This window comes from Antennarius striatus, chromosome 10 (assembly GCF_040054535.1).
Source record: "Antennarius striatus isolate MH-2024 chromosome 10, ASM4005453v1, whole genome shotgun sequence".
Lineage (NCBI taxonomy): Eukaryota > Metazoa > Chordata > Actinopteri > Lophiiformes > Antennariidae > Antennarius > Antennarius striatus.
Genome location: NC_090785.1, coordinates 9,186,769 through 9,207,055, shown reverse-complemented (window position 1 = coordinate 9,207,055; position 20,287 = coordinate 9,186,769).

The following is a 20,287-nucleotide window of genomic DNA, read 5'->3' as shown; positions in this document are numbered from 1 at the left end:
TAAGATATTTCTGTATAAACAAGAAGTATACGGTCAGTTTTGCTGTGATAAATTAATATTCTACAAAAAATCTTCATTATCATTCAATGCCTTGACTAGTTTTTTAATCAAACAATATTAGTGTAGAAAGAGAATAGGTCATGCAAAGTTATTATAATATAGTTATATAGTAGTTCAGGACCAAAAGAGTTTTCTTTTTGTTGTAGCATGATGTGTTTGACGTCATTTTCCTTGGGTTAAGTTGGGTTGCACATTCCACAAAACATATCGGTCAATGGCACATCTGCCCACCCTGAACTGATGGCATTCAGATTTTATATACCGTTAGGTTGGAGATGCATGTAAAGCTTCCATGTTTTGTAGCCTCATATTCTTATAGAATGATTTTTCTTATCTTTATGAATATGTAGACTTAGGATTTGTGCTTTTTTTATTCTATATGAGCTTAGAAACTATTAAACATACACCAAAAGTCCAACACAAGCTTGTGGGGTTTGTTGAGACTGAGCTTCAGATGATTGCTGTTGCACCGTTAGTCCTCTCCTAACTTTTCTGTAAGACCCAGAAACTATTTATTACGGCAGTGTAGACCATATGCACTGAATTTCATCATTGGTACTGCCACGTTATTTTCTTAACAGTTTTATCACATGTAGTTATTTAATGATTTTAGGTTTGGTTGCTGAATACAGTGATCATGAAACCTTGACCACTTCCTCATTCTTGCTCTTAATTTTTTATTCCTGTTAATCTCAGACTACTGATTTTGACAAACATTTTATAAATAAATTAAACATATAAAAAGTGATAAATAAAACGTTGCCAAAAAAACCCTACATCTTTTGGCTTCACTACATGTTCTGTATTGTATTGTTCAAAACGGACATGGATTTAAACTTCAACATGACTTGTGGACAGGCATGCAACCACAACATGTTGATTTTTTTTTCATTTTGAGCAAATATAAAGAGAAATAATAAGCAGGTACGCATCTGAAAATGGTTTCCCTATCATTCTACCATGCCATCAATTCTTCTCAACAGGGGATTTTTTTCAGAATGACAGACTTTTAAAGATTGGACAGCAGTTTGTGTCTCCTGTCTTTCCAGAGGAATCTTGTCTGTGACTTTGAATGTGGCTTGGCATGCAGGATTTACCCCTGCTCTGTAATTACAGCCCTACTGCTTTTAATTAAACTGTGGTCTAGAGGTGCAATGAACTATCCACCCCCCTCAGAGACTTTATGTTGTACATCTCACTTGTAAGTTCTAACAGACATGTTCCCAGTCTTGTGCTGCTGGTCATTCTTTACATCCCGCGAATCGGTGATATATTGTAATTGTCAGTGTTAGTGTGTTTGCCCATCTGTCCATTCGTCCACCAAATATCTTCACAACTGTTGCAGATAGAAAGATGAAACAAAAAACACATTACTTGGGCGGCAAAGGGGATAAAAATGAGACGATGACCTTGACCTTGACAAAACTATAAAGGTCTATGGCAAGTACTGTACCTCACTGAAATTAATTATGATCTAAATTATCCAAATATAAATAAGTGAGAGGTTTATATTCAAAAATAAGACAGTCAATCTAAATCCCAAGTAGATCTTAGACTGTATGTGCAAGTAGCATTTAATTTTTCTGGAAACAGTTCAGCCATTAAAGTTTTTTGAATCCTGATGAGTCTGATCAAACAGAGTTGACACTGGAGACTGACACATTCCGAGGGACAGTAAAGACTAAACAGATGGAGAGTAATGACAAACAGGAACAAGAGACGACACCAAGTTTTATGTTCGTGTATTTGTAGGAATTCCTAATATCAATTCATGTGCAAACTCAATACTGCAATGGAATGGAGTGGAAAGAAGCGAATTTACATATGGCTCAGAACAACGTTTTCTTTTTTTTTACTGTTACAGGCAACATGTCCATGTAGCTCCATCATTTGGAGCCGCATGGACATGTAGCTAAATTTCTACAAGGACATGGAGCTAAATTTCTAGAAATCTGTGCAGGCTTGCATTGATGTGCTCCATCAGAGGGAGGTTATGGGAAGGAATATTCCTGTCATTGACATTGATTTTACCATTATGAGTATCTACAAGAATTATGTCTATAGTTGGAAATGTATTCCAGGTAGACATCTTCCCTCAGTCAAATTATATTTTCTACATGTACATGTGCGAAAGTTTTATTCTAATGACCATAGTGACATATAGGCCACACATCTATATTTTTTGGAATTAAGTGAAACTTAATTATTTAATGTATGATGTTATCATTACACATTTTGATTTTGCTGTTATTTATTATTTAAAATATTTAAATAATGACCTTAAGTAGTTACAATAATAATAAATTACAATGTGCTCATAATTATCATATTGCTAAAATATTAAGATATACAGCTTTTGAGTTTATATATTATTATATAAATCATTTTACAAACCAAATGAAGTTGGTCATTAACTGTGCTAATACTACTGTGTAATTGCTACAAACTACAGTATTTGATTACTATGTTGTCATTCTCTTCTGAAAACTGACAATGGTTCTTCATACAGTAGCAATCCATATCTGTTCTTGTTTGCTTAGTTAATTTTTTGTTTTTACATAGATAGATTTTTTACTGTTTTTATCCATAAGGTTATCATTTTAGTGTAATTGCAACACATAAAATCTTTGTTTCTTGTGAAGCAACAGAGCAGTATAAACAATATATTATACAATAAAAATAACACCCTATGAAGACTTTGAAAAGAAATCAAACTTTGTGTTCAATGCAAAGACTTAGTATTAAAACAATTCCTTGTATAATCACACAGTCACAGTCTCTCTCTAACTCTCTAACTCTCTCTTATCCCTTTGTCTGTGTGTGTGTGTGTGTGTGTGTGTGTGTGTGTGTGTGTGTGTGTGTGTGTGTGTGTGTGTGTGTGTGTGTGTGTGTGTGTGTGTGTTTGTGTGTGTGGTTTGCGAGAAGACACTAGATGGCACTATAGATATATAATTCTAGGAAAATCTTCATACCTCTGTCACTCTCACACAGTCACTAGTACGCACAAAAGTCACAATGATTTTGTTGTGTCATGTATAAAGAAGGTAATCAGAAATGCCTAGCTCACAGTGTGTGAGCATATGAGGGTGCGTATTTGTTGACAATGTGCATGTATACACCCAGTTTCTGTGTTTCATTGAATGCCCCTGATCATACCTTCATCAAAGTGTTGCTGGTACTGTTAAAAGTCTCCTTTCACCTGCAAAAAATATGCTAGTGACAAAAATCTGCTCTCAAAGTCTGTGCTTCACTAACATGTATTTTGTGTTGTTAGTTACATCAGAGACCTCTCCAGTGGACATGTCGCAATATTTCATCTTGATATACGTACATGTACATCTTATTTATTTCTTTTGTATGCCCTTCCATCTTTACATATACAGTAAATCTCACTTTCACCTCCATGTATTGATCTATTATCTACTGCACCCTTCCATATTCTCTATTTCCCTCCCTTTTTCCCACTCTCCTCTCACTTCTCCCAATGGTTCTCTCTGTATTAATCAATGGAATCTAGCAGTCCATGCCTTGATGCAGCTGTAAGGACTTCACTGTGTTCAGAAGACGTGGATGGCCAATTTTTAAATGCACTGAAAAATCAGTTTGATTAACAATTTGATTCAAATATATGATATTCTGATACTGAAGGGCCCTTATTGTAAAAGCAAAAGCAATCACCAAGCTTGATTTTATATACTATGTGCAATAGGAAGGATTTGATATCTTAAAAATTGCATTACCTACAGCATTTTTCAGTCTCATTATGTCATATAATGTTAACAATCTGGCACAGCAGTCACAATGTTCGATTAGAAAACCACAATTAACACAGATGCATTAATCAAAGTTACAAATATGGGAAAAGTGTCCTTCAGCCAACAATCCACTGAGTATCATGTTGTGATTACTGAGGGATGGAAAGCTCCTTTTACCTCAGGAAAGCCATTTCTTCAGCAGAGTAAATAAAGTAATATATCAAAATCAATAATTTTACTGTAAAGTAAATGATACAGTGGCTTTAATATGGTTGTTTTTATTAGATCTGTAACAATTAAATGAGAACTATTAAAACTGTATGATTAAGATGTCATGTAGGAGGCACCGCAGGCATAAAGGATACAAGGTGACATCATGTCATCATTGTGACTGAATTTTCCCTCAAATGATACAGATAATTTTATCTTTTGGGGTCATTGAGTGATCAAAGTGTCAGAACCATCATCACCACAAAAATGATGTAAATGTAAACACTTGATTATTATTTGAAGGGCACATGACAACATTTGCAAGTAACAAGCGTGATACTCTTGGAGAACAATGAGACATCAGAGAGCAACAAAAAAAATTGATTGAATTGAACAGAGAAAACTCAGGAACCCTTTTTCCCACACTGATAAATGTATTTCTGCCCAGATTGAACTTCTCAAAACATCAAGACACAGCTGGATCACATCCTATCACTCTGGTTAGTGGATTTCTTTCAGAGTAGCTGAAAACTGTTGTTGAATTTTAAAATCTGAAATGTTGAATTTCAAACAGACTCCCTATAAAATCTGTATGTCTGACAGCTCACTGCCACTGACCGACACAACTTTGTAAACGGCAGTTGGTTGGTATGGGACAGGGTCTTATTTCTTCACAAATTTTGGATGGATTGGAGTGAATGTTCATACAGACACAGTACTGACTTCGTCGTTCACCTGGCACTATTATTTATGATTCTAATAAATCAAGTATTACACAATCAAGCTGATAAATGGGCGGATCAATTGAATGAATTGCAGTGCATTCATTTATTCCATGTATAAATAATAACACATGTTAATGCGCATACTCAAAAAAATGTCAACAGATCAGTCATTGAAGAAGCTCTATTAGCTTTCCCAAGCGCGCTCGTAAGACTAATGTTTTCCCACACTAATTAGAGCTCTTCATAGTCAAGAGTGTTGCCTGGCATTGTGTATATCTGTCCGCATGTGTGCTTCAGCTTGATGATGTCCATTAAGCCTGCAACGAGCCCACTAGAATTGACAAGACAACAGAGATATAGTTTATCTACTCTCCACTCAATAGAGAAAAGTCAGCAATGGGTTTTTATACCAATGACGAGCCACAAAAAGCAACTTTGTGCTCCGATTAGTAACGAAGAAGTAAGGGATATTTGACATCTCAAACTAGGGATGAGCAGGTACAACACTATCTGTATCTGTTCAACCAATCTACGTTATTTATATTCGTATCTGTACTCGGAACGGGCGGAACTTAAATCAGAAGTGAGTGTGGTTTGACTGGAAATGGGTGGCGCTTAAATCAGTCTGAAATTGATATGGATTGATCAGAAGTTGCTCTATTTATTGTTAATTCTAAAACTATTTACAAAACAGCCTCAAAATTGAGATTCAAATCAATGTTTTTGGAACTTTTTACAGAATAAGTTTTTTATCAACTCAGAACATGAAGTGCATTAATAAATACAACACATGAAATAGGAAATTGTGAACTACAAAGTATGCATGAACAAGAATTGTCATACTCAACACAACTTCCAAACTTTTTTTTCTTCAATTATTTTTATTTTTACGGCCTAATGTTCTTGCCATTTTTTTCACACAAAGTTAAACAATGTTGATTAAGAGTGTGTGTGTGTGTGTGTGTGTGTGTGTGTGTGTGTGTGTGTGTGTGTGTGTGTGTGTGTGTGTGTGTGTGCTATGTAACAGTTAAAATATCTGTACAGTATAGAAATTATTAATTTGAACTGAAGAAAGAAAGTGTCAAACTAAGACTTCCTTTTTTGTGCGATCTGTTACATAGGGGAATTAGAATGCCTGAGCATATGGTACAAAATCAACCTTTCTTTTCATGCATACTCCATATTTGCATAAATGTATCCCAGCGTACTATGAATGTGAGTAGCCATCAACTTAAACAAGCCTTCAGTGTAGCAGCACTTTTTTGGGGGGGTAAAAACCCTTTGATAATGGTTGTTAGGTTCTTTGCTTGGGCTGTTTTACTCCTGTCCTCACACTGCTGTGAAGGACAGTCCATTTATTCATTTTCATTCCCAGAGTCCAGGCATCCCAGTTCCCCACCATTCCCTCAAAGAAAATGAACAAAGGATGTGTTCTGTCATGAGTGGGTTAGAAGAGAGGAAAGTGTGGGTGCATATATGTGACAGTAAATACATTGAAATTGAAATTTAGAGAGACTGTGCTTGTATCCTGTTGAATGTCCTTTGAGTGTCTCTTTGTCTATGCCTATGTGTGTTAGCGTGAATATGTATCTGTGTTTGTGTGTGTGTGTGTGTGCGTGCGCGCGCGCGCGTGTGTGTGTGTGTGTGTGTCTTTGCGTGAGTATGAGTGTGACATGCGTATGTGGTTTTCCCTGACTCAAGGGGAATACCCACCAGATATTATGCCATTCTTCTTATTCTTCACAAAGGGTCTGTTTCAGGCTTGACTCTTTAGAAACATCAAAAATGTGGCTGGCTGCGAAATGGGTTACATTGTGACAGATTCAAATGGGGCTTTTGTCCTTGATTTGACTCATGGGAACCAGGCTCTCTTGTGACTTGTGGGTGTCATGTTACACTCAGTGTTAATTCCCACAACATCATCCGATGACTTATGTGTTACATACATAGAGTGTAGGTCACTGCAGCATCAGTCTGGGTTGCTTAAGTACCAAAGGGAGAGATTTATCTTTCATGTATTTCATCTGAAACTGTTGTCAATTTCCCATTCATATTCTGACTTTTCCATGCGAACACAGATGATTTATTTTATTTTTATTACATTTAATTCAATCTGAGCAGTCTTTAGAGGTATGCCCTTAATCAGACTTTCAATTCTTTTAATGTTAATGGAACAAAATTTGTTTGGTTCATTTAAATGCTGAACTCTTTTTTAGCAAAGATTTTTTCTCTACAAATGTTTTTATGCCTTGAATAACGACAATCTAAAAGTAGGTGAAGGAATGTTTTATGTTTTATTGTGCTGTTAATTTATTCCATTAAACTAAGTTCAGTAGAAAAACAAGCAAAACAAAGTCATAATTTTTCTATATCCAAACTAAATTCAACAAATACTTTGCTTGGGTTTTCAGAGGTTTTCAGTAATTGTATAAAACCTAATATATTATAACTTATATTCAACTGAAATTGTGTTTTCAATCACTTTTGCTGAAACAAAAATGTGACAAATATTTTGTGTCAAAAAAGTCAGTTCAAAAAACAAGTCACTTTCCTGTGACTTTTGACACATGGGCTATGTGACTTTTAATACTTTGTCATTGTTTACGCGACCTATATTTTTAATTGTTTATACACAGGTAAAGTATGCATGTATATATATATATATATATATATATATATATATAAATAAATGGGGAGGATTTGTATGAGTTAAAAGTTGTGAAGTTGTTTGGCTTAAGGGCTCAGCCCCAGAAACCCCCCACCCCTCTCCACTATGACCACTTGGCAGCTCCCGGCGAGCGCATCTAGTCAAAGAAAAAGGACTCAGAAAAACTTGATGGACGTCAGTTTCATGACAGAGTCAGTGCCAAAATGGGTTAAGCCAAGGCCTGAGTCAGCCGATAGCCCCCACTATCATTATCACTACATTCCTAACAAAGCTACTGAAAGCTCCTGTCTGTCTAACTGATGTAATGGTGTGTAAGCTAACATTAAAGCTATCAGTCCACTGCCACACACTGTATACCTCTATACACTATATACCTGTATACCTATACTGTCATCAAGCTGGCCTAACATCATTTTAAAGCCTGTAAACGTTCAGGCACAGCAGTTGAAGGATGTCAGACAGTAAACCAGAAAATATTCCCATAAACTAAGTTCTAGGTTCACCAAAATCAGCAAATAAATCTCTTAAGATACGCTTTTAATAATTAATCAGTTTGGCCCAGAACTTTGGTGGCCTCCTACTGACATGACATGTTTAGCTTTATGCTGCTGACAATGCTTAATATTTTGTTTTTTCCACAGTGAGAAAATGTGATTGATTTTAATATCTATTGAAATTCATTCATTCATTCATTTTCACAACCACTTTATCTGCTGTATTGGGTCACTGGGAGCTGGAGCCTGTCCCAGCTGGCTTTGGGCGCGAGGCGGGGGAAACTCTCGCCCTATATATATATACTGTATATACTGTATATATATATATATTATATAAAAAAAATGTCCCTCTCACCCTTGTGGGGTGGTATCTGTGTGTCATCCTCAAGCTCGGGTCCTCTACCAGATATATATATATATATATATATATATATATATATATATATATATATATAGAGAGAGAGAGAGAGAGAGAGAGAGAGAGAGAGAGAGAGAGAGAGAGAGAGAGAGAGAGAGAGAGAGAGCATATATCCTTAGACGTAATGTTACCATGGATGCAATCAAAAAGTGAAACACATTTTGAATTTCACCTTGACTTTAAAGAAACAAGTCAGTTATTATTTATTAAATCCCATCATTTTTTTCAAAATTGAAATATGTCAGGTCCTCGCTCTGTATCTGTGTCATGGCAGCAGTGATTTGAATATATATCATAAATCTTAAATCCATGTCTCATTACAGCTCATTTAAAAGTACAACACGTTGGTCACCTAGCTAAGTAAAGGTTGCATCCACAATTTAGAATAAATTATCCGAAGCATTATGGCATGTGCTATTGTCTGCAAATACATGCTCCCTCCAGCAAGCACTCCACCACACAGCTTCATACCTCAGTCGGATCCTTTGCCGGCTCCATGACCGTGGATAAAGGGAAAAAATTACACTGAAGTGAACCTGAAAACATGCTCGAACACCCCTGCACAAAGATAATACATCTGTACTCCTCTACTAGTCATTGTTCAACACTGTTCTTCCTTTCTTTTTCATCTGTTTCTCTATCTTCTCTGTGCTGTTTTTTAAAATACTGCACTGAGTAAATTTAAATGTGGGCCACTTATAGTGGTGTTTCACACTGGTATTTTTTGCTGGAGGATGAAGTATGTCATTTGAATAGCTGTCATGTTCTGGAAGAAATGGAAAAAGTGTTCATAACAGTCCCTGTAGCGCAGCAAGTGACTGTAAATTGAGGGATTTTTCAAGGACATGCAGATCCACATTCACATTCTTGCATGGCCATCAAATGTAAACGATTACCCATAGGATTACGGCAGCAACTTTTCCTCTCGCTCATAGATGTTGGGGCCTGTTTTTAGAAAAATATTTTTTTCCTGGCTCTGCAGGACCACAGCTACAACATCAAAGCCTTAGCGACAGTAAGTTTTAGCTCAGTAAGGAATTTTTGTAGCATACAGCTCATCTTCTCTAGCTGTCTGACCCACTCCCCTAAAAAAAAACTGTCCCTCTGTAGTTACTCCCAGAATTGCATTTGATTTTTAGCATTTCTTCAGAGCACTTTAAAGTACATTCACCTTAACTGTTTAAACAATATGTGTTTATATGTATCTCATGAGACACGAGATTAACAATAACACATCTTTCATGTTTGTCTGATACTAGAATGAATTGCAATGGCATGTACAGATAAACTGGAGCAACTTCATTTTGCCAGAGGGAACAGTATATAATGGTGGGACTGCACTGTACTGAGCTTTTAATGATTGATACAACAGCTGGAGACAAGCTAATGATGCATTATTTATTGATTTGTCTTTGTTCAGTCAGCCTGTCTTCATTGGCTCTTCCTCTATAACGAAACAGTCAATGCTTTACTCCGCTCCAGCAGCAAATCAGTCTGCTTGATCAAAGAGTGGGACTCATCCCTAACACAACATCAGGCTACATATAAAATATTTAAATGGCGCAGAGGAAGACAGTAGAGCAAGAACAGAGCAAAACGGGACCCCGAGGAGCCTCTGCAGAAGGAGCATAGAGGGAAAGGAACATGATGACTCCCACTCAGCAGCCTGGTGGGCTCATATGTTATTTTTAAATACTCTTTTCTTTCTTTTGCCTTTAACTTCTCTGCCGCCTTTTTCTTTTGAACATATTTCTATGATCCTCTATTTACTTTTTATCTGCTGCACTGTCTCACTGATGTTAGATATCAATCCAGCCAAAGTCATCTTGACCCAAATATGACTACCATGCCCACTCTGATGCCTCAAAAATCCTTGTGTTCTCTTCTGTCTCTTTTTTAAGGTCTAGTCTAGTTTTTTAAATAGCACACTTTCGTTGGGGTTTTTCAAACGTCAAGAAACTATTTACTTTGCTGCAAAAAATGGTTTGCACATCAAAAAAGGAAGGCTATTAGATGTACTTCACAAATAAGAAGCTCATTAATAATGTAATAGAACTGAGCCAGCATGTTGCATTCAGGCAGTATATTCATCTGTGATGAGATTCTGTACACTAATTTTCTCCCGTAATGAGGAATCATTTTAAACATTCTAAATGTAAATGAAAATAAAATTGCATAGTAAAATAAAATGTTACTGATTTTGGTCAATATACGCTGTCAGCAGAGGTTTGTGAAACCTGATTATGAGGTGGAAAAACTTTGACATATCCATTTTATTTTCATAAGACAAAGACGACAGTCTCTGAACTCTGAAAAAGACAGTACAATATAATGAATTGGAGCTGAGTGAGGACAAATAAGTTGAAAAAAACTTACAAGATAGTGCGGCTGGCATAGTTTAGCCAGAAAGTCCTTATTTATATGATATAACTATTCAATTCTGCAGCCCAGCACAAGCTAGGCTGACACATATCAGAATGGCTCCTGACTAGATGATCTCTACTTTAACACATTGTTGAAGGGAAAACAGCCAGGGGTTTAAATATGCCGATTAAGCTGGGCTATCTGCTAAATAAAACATTGACAGAACCAGCAAGATAAACTGCGAAGCACTTGTTGCACGGTCAGTCTATCCTCTCTGGTTTGCTGTCTTCCCACTGAAATATTCCTGACAAAATTCAAATATGTAGAGCACTACTTTTTCAGTATATAAAATTATCTGGTGAAAGGCATGTGCTGAATGTCATGAAGCAAAAAAACCCCCAAACATCTTTACACACTTTCACTGGTATTGTGACTAAAATCATCTGTTCACTGCAGATGCACTAGCTACAAGGTGGTTGAGTTTTATAATGTAATTGCATGAAAGTACAATGTAACATTAGATGCAATGTATAACATCTGCCCACCTACATATTTGAATAAGCTCACTTGAAAACCTCATGCTGTCACGCTACCGGGGTCTACTGGAAGTTTGGACCAGTAGTTGACTTAGCTCTGGTCTTCACATTTGTCCATGTCTCTCACTTACGGAGCCGTTTTCGCTTTGTCTAACGTAGCGGTTTATATTCTTTGATTGTGACGGACCTCAAGTTGTCGCGTGGGGAACCCTGATGATTTATTCACCAGGACCAAATTCACAAAGCCGGCGTCTACCCGGATGACCGAACCGAAACGCCAAAGTGACCTTCATCTTCAAACAAAGAAAAAAAAGTCTGATAGTATTGTATTGTTTTATGGTGGAATTTCCACGAGTTCCCACAAGTATACCATAATTGTATAATGCTACCAGAAATTTTAATGTATTCATATGATGTGACATATTTACAGCATACCGTCTAGCCTAATTATGTTTGCCCTGGAAAGGAGAGGAATGAAGGTTAGCCACAGTAAGACAGAGTACATGTTTGTGAATGAGAGGGACCCAAGTGGAAGAGTGAGGTTACAGGGAGAATTAAGAAAGTGGAGGATTTTAAGTACTTAAGGTCAATAGTCCAGAGCAATGGAGAGTGTGGAAAAAAGGTGAAGAAGAGTGCACAGGCAGGAGAAAAGTGACAGGTGTGATGTGTGATGAGCTTCAGCTAAAATGAAAGGAAAGGTGTACAAAACTGTGGTGAGACCAGCGATGTTGTTTGGTCTAGAGACAGTGTCACTGAGGAAAAGACAGGATACAGAGCTGGAGGTAGCAGAGATGAAGATGCTGAGGTTCTCTCTGGGAGTGACCAGGAAGGATAGGATCAGGAATGAGTACATCAGAGGGACAGCACATGTTAGAGGTTTTGGAGATAAAGTCAGAGAGGCCAGACTGAGATGGTTTGGACATGTCCAGAGGAGAGATAGTGAATATATTGGTAGAAGGATGATGAGTTTTGAACTGCCAGGCAGGAGGCCTAGAAGAGACCAAAGAGGAGGTTTTTGGATGAAGTGAAAGAGGACATGATGGTAGTTGGTGTGAGAGAAGAGGATGCAGAAGACAGGGTTACATGGAGGCAATTGATTCACTGTGGCGACCCCTGAAGGGCAAAGCCAAAAGGAAAAGAAGAAAGAAAATACCACCTAGCCTGACCCTACTCTACAATTATGATTTCTGTTAATCTGATTGATTGATGATTGACTGGCATTCCAATGTTTTTCTATTGTCCATTTTGCCCTTCTATTCTTTTCATCCAAATGCTCTTCCTTACCCCCGCTGTGTAATAATCAAATCAAAATATCCTGTACATGGCACAAGAGCTGATATCTTGCACTGCTGTCATAATCTGCAGCCAGTTCATTCCCAGCAGTGATGGAGCAGTAGAGCCACCTTGTAGAGTTCACCCCCACACAAGAGATCGACAGTTGGATTGCAGTCAAGCACGATGCTAGGCCTTATTTTTATAGCATTAATTAACCAAACTTACAAGAAGCATGCAACGGATTGATAACAATTAATAAAATGACGGAATCCATTTTTGGAAAATATGTTTTAGAATCATGACCTGTATTACAGTAAACCACCAGGGGGTGATCACAATATCTGGCTTCACTTATTAGGTTCCATGTCCATTTAGTGCCTCAGTTCAGTGACTGCATCTTTTGGACTTCAAAGGCTGTGCTGAACTTTGTCTAGCAAGATGATCTGGTCTTGAGGGAAGTATAAGTAATTAAGCTGGTCATAGTTGTTTTGTGTTGTTTTGGTCAGAGCACTTCTAATAATAGTATTAGTAGAAGCTGTAGTAGTAGCACGTTGTAGTCTGCATGACATGATTAGGCTATTGTTTTTCTAAAGGTCATGTTAAATTCTTGTTGTTGACTGAAGTATAACAGAATGCACCCATGCAATTTAAAAAGTTTAAAAGAATCTGTTTTGGAAGACCGATCCTGTTATGATTTAAGGTTTGTTGAGCCAAGGTAACACTGATGTTGCTCAAGGTCATGCTGCTGCAAATCAGATTAAAAATGTGTGCATGGAAACATAAAAAGAGTATACTTCCTCACAAACCTATGTCAGGGCTGCCATTACTGTAGGTCATATATAATACAGTAGCTGGGTTTATCCATACCTGTGTTCTGCCCATAGAATGAAAAACTAGCTCTGCAGCTATGAATATTATTGCTTTAGCAGTTAGGGTAAATATGTCATTGCCATGAAAGAGCTACTGCAGTTTTGATACTGACAACAGCAAAGTTCAAATATTTTTACCTCTATTTTGAGCCAACTCTACTAAGTTGAAAATTCTTATTCAAAAAGCAGGGGCTGTCCTCTGAGTACAGATGCTACAGAGAGCCTCGGAGCTGATAATTAAAAGTGCATACGACTGAGGAAAATAAGTTGACAGTCATTAAAGTGAGAGGCTTGGTATTATTAAACAGTCTACAAAGGGATTGAGACCAGTCCATAGCTGGTGGTCCAGTAAAGAGAGCGTTGGTTGTGAGTCATGATGCACACCACAATTCAAGTTGCTTAAATCAGCGAGTCCCTTTCATTAATTTTACGATGCTAAACGTGTAATGCAATTTATTGCCAAAGTCAAGCACAACTACCTTGTGTGGCCACAGCTCATCCAGAGAGCACCGTACAGACGAACTGACCATCAATTAATTTACTGCCCTGTGAGGGCTCCTTTTTTCATGCATGTAGAAACTAATGAGTAATGCTCTTGTAAACTGCTTGTCAGTTCCAAAGTACAGTGATCCCTCATTAATCGCAGGAGTTATGTTCTAAAACTAACCCACAGTAGGTGAAATCCACGAAGTAGTCAGCATTATTTTTTACATTTATTATAGATGTTTTATAAGGCTATAAAAAACCCACTCTACACAGTTTATACACTTCTCTCAGACAGGCATTAACATTTCCACACTTTTCTCTATTGTTTAAAAACTCTCAAAAGTTCAATCCTCAGTAGAAAAATAAGTCCACTATTATAGAACAAAACCAAAGAAGGCATTCTGTGCTGTACAGAAGACTTGGCACAAAGGAGATTGATTGGCAATGGTCTGCAGCCAATCATGACGCAGAACACAATGCGTCATGATTGGAAAAAAAAAACTTGCACTAAAAAAACTGAGACCATGAAAATTGAACCGCATTATAGAGAGGGACCACTTTATATAAAGCACTGTTGGCTCTTAATGCAGTCTCCATGCATTAGTATAATTGGGCACCCGGTGACTTACATTACAAGTAATTGTGGTAAAAGACGTGATAAATTCAAAAAGAAGAGAATATTCACAATTTATTCACAATTAAATTACAAACTACCTATTGTCACATCACTATAACTTAATTAATTTTATTTTGGTCTCTAAAACACAGAAGGTGATACAGTATTTAAGAGATAATGAGTGAATAAAAACATAAATGGCCATAATTGTGTCAGTCATGACTTAAGAACCGGCCTGATGAAATCTAAAAATACTCAGTTGGTGGACATGGTTTTCATCCTACCACAAATGAGGTCATACCAGGAAGTGTGTGTGAGGATGTGTGTATTTCCCTGGTGGTACAGTCACTCCTGTATAGTACAAATAGAGGTTTGTGTGTGCTGAGCTAATTCTGGAAATACTTACGCCCTTTCTTATAAAATGGTCATGCCAAGATTTGTCTGCTGAAAAGTTCCACTAAACTACTTCTGTCTCTTTTGACATTGTTTCATTCTAAACAATTAGTTACTTGTGATTTTTATAACATTCACAATACAGTATTACCAGATGTCAGCCATATGTGAAGTTGATGAACTAAAGAAAATTACTCGCATAATGTGCTTATCTTGAGGATGATTGATAGAGTTTGTCAGTTCAAGCCTTTTCCATTCCATCAAAGTCTTGACAGTTAATTTATTCTCTTTATGTGAAAATGCACGAGTTGGTAGAGCACAGTGACAGACCCTGTTTAGGCAGGATAATTAAACATAGTGGCTGGACATTTGTGTTTTGTTTCGGCCAAACTGTTTGAGTGCTGTTCAAAACACATTAGTCTGTATACATTGAACCACTGACATTTTTTCCATGTGATACACCTATTTTACAAATCAATACTTTATGTGTGATGGGTAGGGGGTGACCTTCAGCTCAGTGGGTAGAATATGAGCAGGAATAGGGAGAAAAGTATCTTTATATATATATATATATATATATATATATATATATATATATATATATATGTATATATAAAAAGTGAATATATATATATATATATATATACACACACTGAACACTGAATTATATATATATAATTCAGTGTTCAGTGACTAGAGATAAATTCACTGTCATGCACTTTAAATCAAATTACAAGGTCTGATCTGTACACCAAACAAGTTTGTTCTCATGAAAGGGCTTTAACCAACATCAAAGGCTGGATGCTGTTCAACACATGTTGCTGACTTTATCTGCTCACAGGAATCACTGGCTAATGTGAAAAACATATTGATTTTCTCACACAAATATAGCATTTTCCTTTTGAAGCAGTACTCTGCTTAACTGCAAATGCCACTGAAACTTTTCAAGTACTTTGCATCGTGAAGCAGTTAAAGTACATTTGAGTTTTTAACAACATGAGTCCTTCACTTTTTTGTTATCTCACACAGCACTCACAATTATCTCAATCACCCACCCTTGTGTGTTTTTCAGCAGGAAAAATGTCTGAATCAAATATCTAAAAGCTGAAAAAATGATGCCTGTCAAGGTGCTCTTATCAACATAAATTCAATACTTATATTCCATTTTTAAGACGTTTGAGAGAGTGTTTCCCACAATCAAAGGCTGGACATTTTTCTCTGGACAGCTTTCTGATTAGGTACCATTTCTGCACTGAAAAACATTCACACACTGATTTTTGTGACATACAAAAAAGGATTTTACAAAAAGAAGATGATAAACGCTGATGGCGGGAGAGAATGGTAAATGAGCCGTATAGTAATCCTGTTCACAGCCTGGTGATGTTTTTTTTTTTTGTTACAGTTGCTGTCAATCGGGACCTCTTAGTCACCAGCTAAATAATGTATGATTGTGGTCACAACCTCAACACCTCTTTTTATTCTGAGGAACAGAAGGTTTTACTGTGACTTGAAGATGTCTGTGTAGGCTCTCATTTATCCAGGTCATGGTTATCCAAACCATTGGATTGATTTAGCCAGCTTTGGATACTGAGACTTGAAAGTTTCCTTTTATGTGATCATTTTGACACAACCATGTTTTTACATAGTTAATTTTTTTAAATATACTGATTTAATCCCCGAAGGGAAATTAGTGGCACACTCTAGTTAGTTGAATCACGCATATACAGTATATGTGTGTACAGGCCCTGAACACACAAACACACACACAGGGGGCCTGTGTGCATGCAGGGGCAGGTACAGTGGCGAGCAGCTCATTCGTGGTGTGCCAAAATGAGCAACTTGTAAGGGGGACGGCGCCAGGTGTTTTTTGGGTGGGAGCGGGAATCGAACCGCCGCTATTGGAACATTGGACGACCTGCTCTACTGTCTGCTCTACCACTGCACTACTGCCACCCCTAATTAGCGACAGTGCTAACAATGGTTGGCATGAAAAGTCCATGGCCACCCATATGCACATTCAAATTGCCACATTCCTAGGAATGATGGTCAGGGGGAAACCTTTGACATAGTTGAATCCATTGTTCTACATCTGTTTTCATGCAAGGTGTATGACGTTGGTCTTCAGGGCTGTCATGTTGGGGTTGCTGCAGGATCAAGAGATGATCTCAGACAGTTCAGTTTGTATTGGGTTCCCATCTGGTTCTGTTGAGTTGTATTTCTGTTGTGTGATCTTCAGGGACTGTTTGGGGGAGTGTCCTGTTTGGGGCCTGAGAGAAACTTCTTTGCTCTTAACATACACGGCCCGGCCAAAAAAACAAACAAACCCAAATTGCAGTGTTATGATCAGGGGTTGCTTCGGTTGGTCAAGTCTAGGCTCAGCAATATTATTCAGCAAAAAATTAAGTCAGCTGAGTATCTGAATGTACTGAATGACCAGGCAATCCCATAAATGGATTTTTCCTCCCGGATGGCACGATCATATTTCAGGACAACAATGCCAAAATTTATTGGACTCTAATTGTGTAAGAGCGGTCCAGGGAGCGTGAGGAATCATTTTGACACATCAATTGGCCCCCACAGTCCTGAGCTTAACCCCATTCAAAGTCTATGGGATGTGCTGGAGAAGACCTTGCAGAGCGGTTTGACTCCTATCGTCAATACAAGAACTCGTTGAAAAATTAATGCAAATTTGGACAGAAATAAATGCTGTGACGTTGTACGAGGTTGTCGAAAAAGTGCCGCGGCAAATGCGCACCACAATCAAAGCTACAGGCAGTCCCACAAAATATTAGAGTGTGTCACTTATTTTTTGGCCGGGCAGTGTATAATGTGGTTTTTCTAATTTGGCACGAGATTAAAAACATCTGATCTCAGAGTGACCTTGTTTCCTAGAGTGCATTGAACCATTCATTTCAGGTTGTTATAATGTGTTACTGTCCTAGGTGAAAGAACTCAAGTATTGTGTGGTCTTGTGATGAAGCAAGTGAAGTGTCCGCAGTAATGTGGGTGTTTTACCGGACAGCTGTGATGAAGAAGTAGCTGTACCTATTGGCAAATCTGGCCTGTCCATGTCCCAACATCACCTTCTATAAAGTGATGAGCTATGGTAACCTCAAAACTGTAGCTAGAAAGAGACAAAATTAAAGTCTTGTAGAGTGGTTAGGATTAACTGTAGAAATAAAAAGTTGATGAAATGAAATGAAATCTTGAGACCTAGGCAGAGAGTGAAAGTGAATTCATTGCAGCGATGGGGCTAAATTTAACTTCTTATTATCATACATAAATGAACATTCTGGTGGGTCAGTAATCAGAAACATTCGCTCTATTCAAGTATGTCTTGCGGATTTCATTTTGTTCTGTTGAGAACGGCAATGATGGGGTCTCTCGCCAAAGCAGCAGAGGTGTATATTGACTTCTCTGACATGGTCAAGCAGACATGAAAGATTGTGTTTCACTATTGAGTTTTAATAGAAAACTGTCACACTAACAAAGCTGATATGGGAACAAAAGAACTCATATTCTTGTTGGTTGGTTGGAGAAGAAGAGAAAGCATAAAAAAAGAACAAAAAAATTGCTGATCTAGAAGTTGGTCATTATATTTTGACATCACACTAATAGTAGTTTCAAATATGTATAGTAATTAAAACTGAAACTATGGAATATTCTGTGACTGAGTACTTCAATGAAATTGATTATGATTGATTATGAAATTGATTTGCTGTACATTACTGGATGATTGAAGTTTTATTTAGTTGATTTAAAATGTGAATTGATATTACATCTATAATAGTCTGTTCTCAGCTGCCATGTGTAGGTGCTGGTTAAGTAATGATATTGTAATGATATTGGAAAATAACTCCTACATTCAAGTGTTTGGCAATAAGTGTTATGCGAACTAATGTTAAACACTTTCTTCCTTATGTCCATGGCATTTGGGAGAGTTAAAAATGTTTTGCAGCTAGACTGTGGTGGATTCAGCACAGCTGGTGTGAAATGGTTAAAAAGCTAAAACCTTGAGTTTATTGGAAATTAATGAGCACTTCCAGACAGACATCTGAAGTGCATAGCAAATAAATCTAATTAGAAGAATGTATATGTAAAAGTATATAATGAATGTGTAATTCTTTGTTAGACTTTTTCATAATTCTGATCATTGCAGAAACCATGAAATCATAACGTATCATGAAATTCAAACTTTTTTATTATTAGTTAATACAACACCACTTGTAGTATCAACTGTTGTTTATGGAAATAGTCTCAGTACATCTCCTAAAATTAATATTTTTTGTCTTGTGATTGTGAATACATCCTACAAAGCGGTGATGTATTGTAATTGCAATAATTGCAGATAGAAAGATGAAAGAAAAAGCACATTACTCTGAGTCTCGGACTTCCGTGAGACACAGAAGTGCTTTAAACAGTTGATAAAAGTGTGGGAAAAGGTAATACCGATAGAAGGTAGTATCATATCAGTATGGGGAGGGTTCATAAACGTTTAAATTACCGTAAATAATAAGATAAATAGTATGTCGCTCTAATGCGGAATTTGTTAATCACGTGTGGTTCCTGGAATGCATTAACCGTGAGGAATGACGGTGCACTGTATACCTTTTTAGGTACAAATCTAATGAGATATAATCACAAAACACAAAGCAAAATTTTAGGAAGCCATAGGCACAAAAATGTGTAGGTCAGGGTAAAATGTTGAATTCATGGGTGTCGCGGGATGTGGCAGTCTCTGTGACTGCATTGTCTAACTTGAGGTTGCCTGAGGTACAGTACAGTAGTTACTTTTACCTCTAAGCCTGAAAGGGCACAAGCAGTTTTCTGCTGATTCATTGCAGACAGCTTAAATTTAGAGTCAAAATAGACTGCTTATTGAACACAAACACCAATGTATTGGCCTTGTGTCAAAGGGTGTACCCTGCTTGTAAACCAATGTCAGCCGGGATAGACTCCAGCCCATGACCCTGCACACATGAAGCAGTAGCAGAAGATAGATTAGATTAGTTCTGAGAGATCATCATAGTTAGGTTTAAAGTAAGTCTCCATGAAATGTGCTGTAATGGCCTCTAAACTGATGGAAACACAACTGTGTCTGAGTGTATGTACAAGAAGGAGTCTGTGTGTGTATGTGTGTGTGTGTGTGTGTGTGTGTGTGTGTGTGTGTGTGTGTGTGTGTGTGTGTGTGTGTGTGTTTGTGTGTGTGTGTGTTTGAGTGCATGTTTGAGATATTTGCATGTTTAGAATGTGCATCCGATGCAGACTATTTCTTGTCATTTACATCGTCTTTAGTCTACTGTGAAATTGTGTCTGACTCAAACATGTTTTTGCTTGTTTTCTCATTATCGGCCTTTAACCATCATTTTCTTCTCTCTTAATTCTTTATTTATTGTCAGTTTTATTTTCACCTCCCTT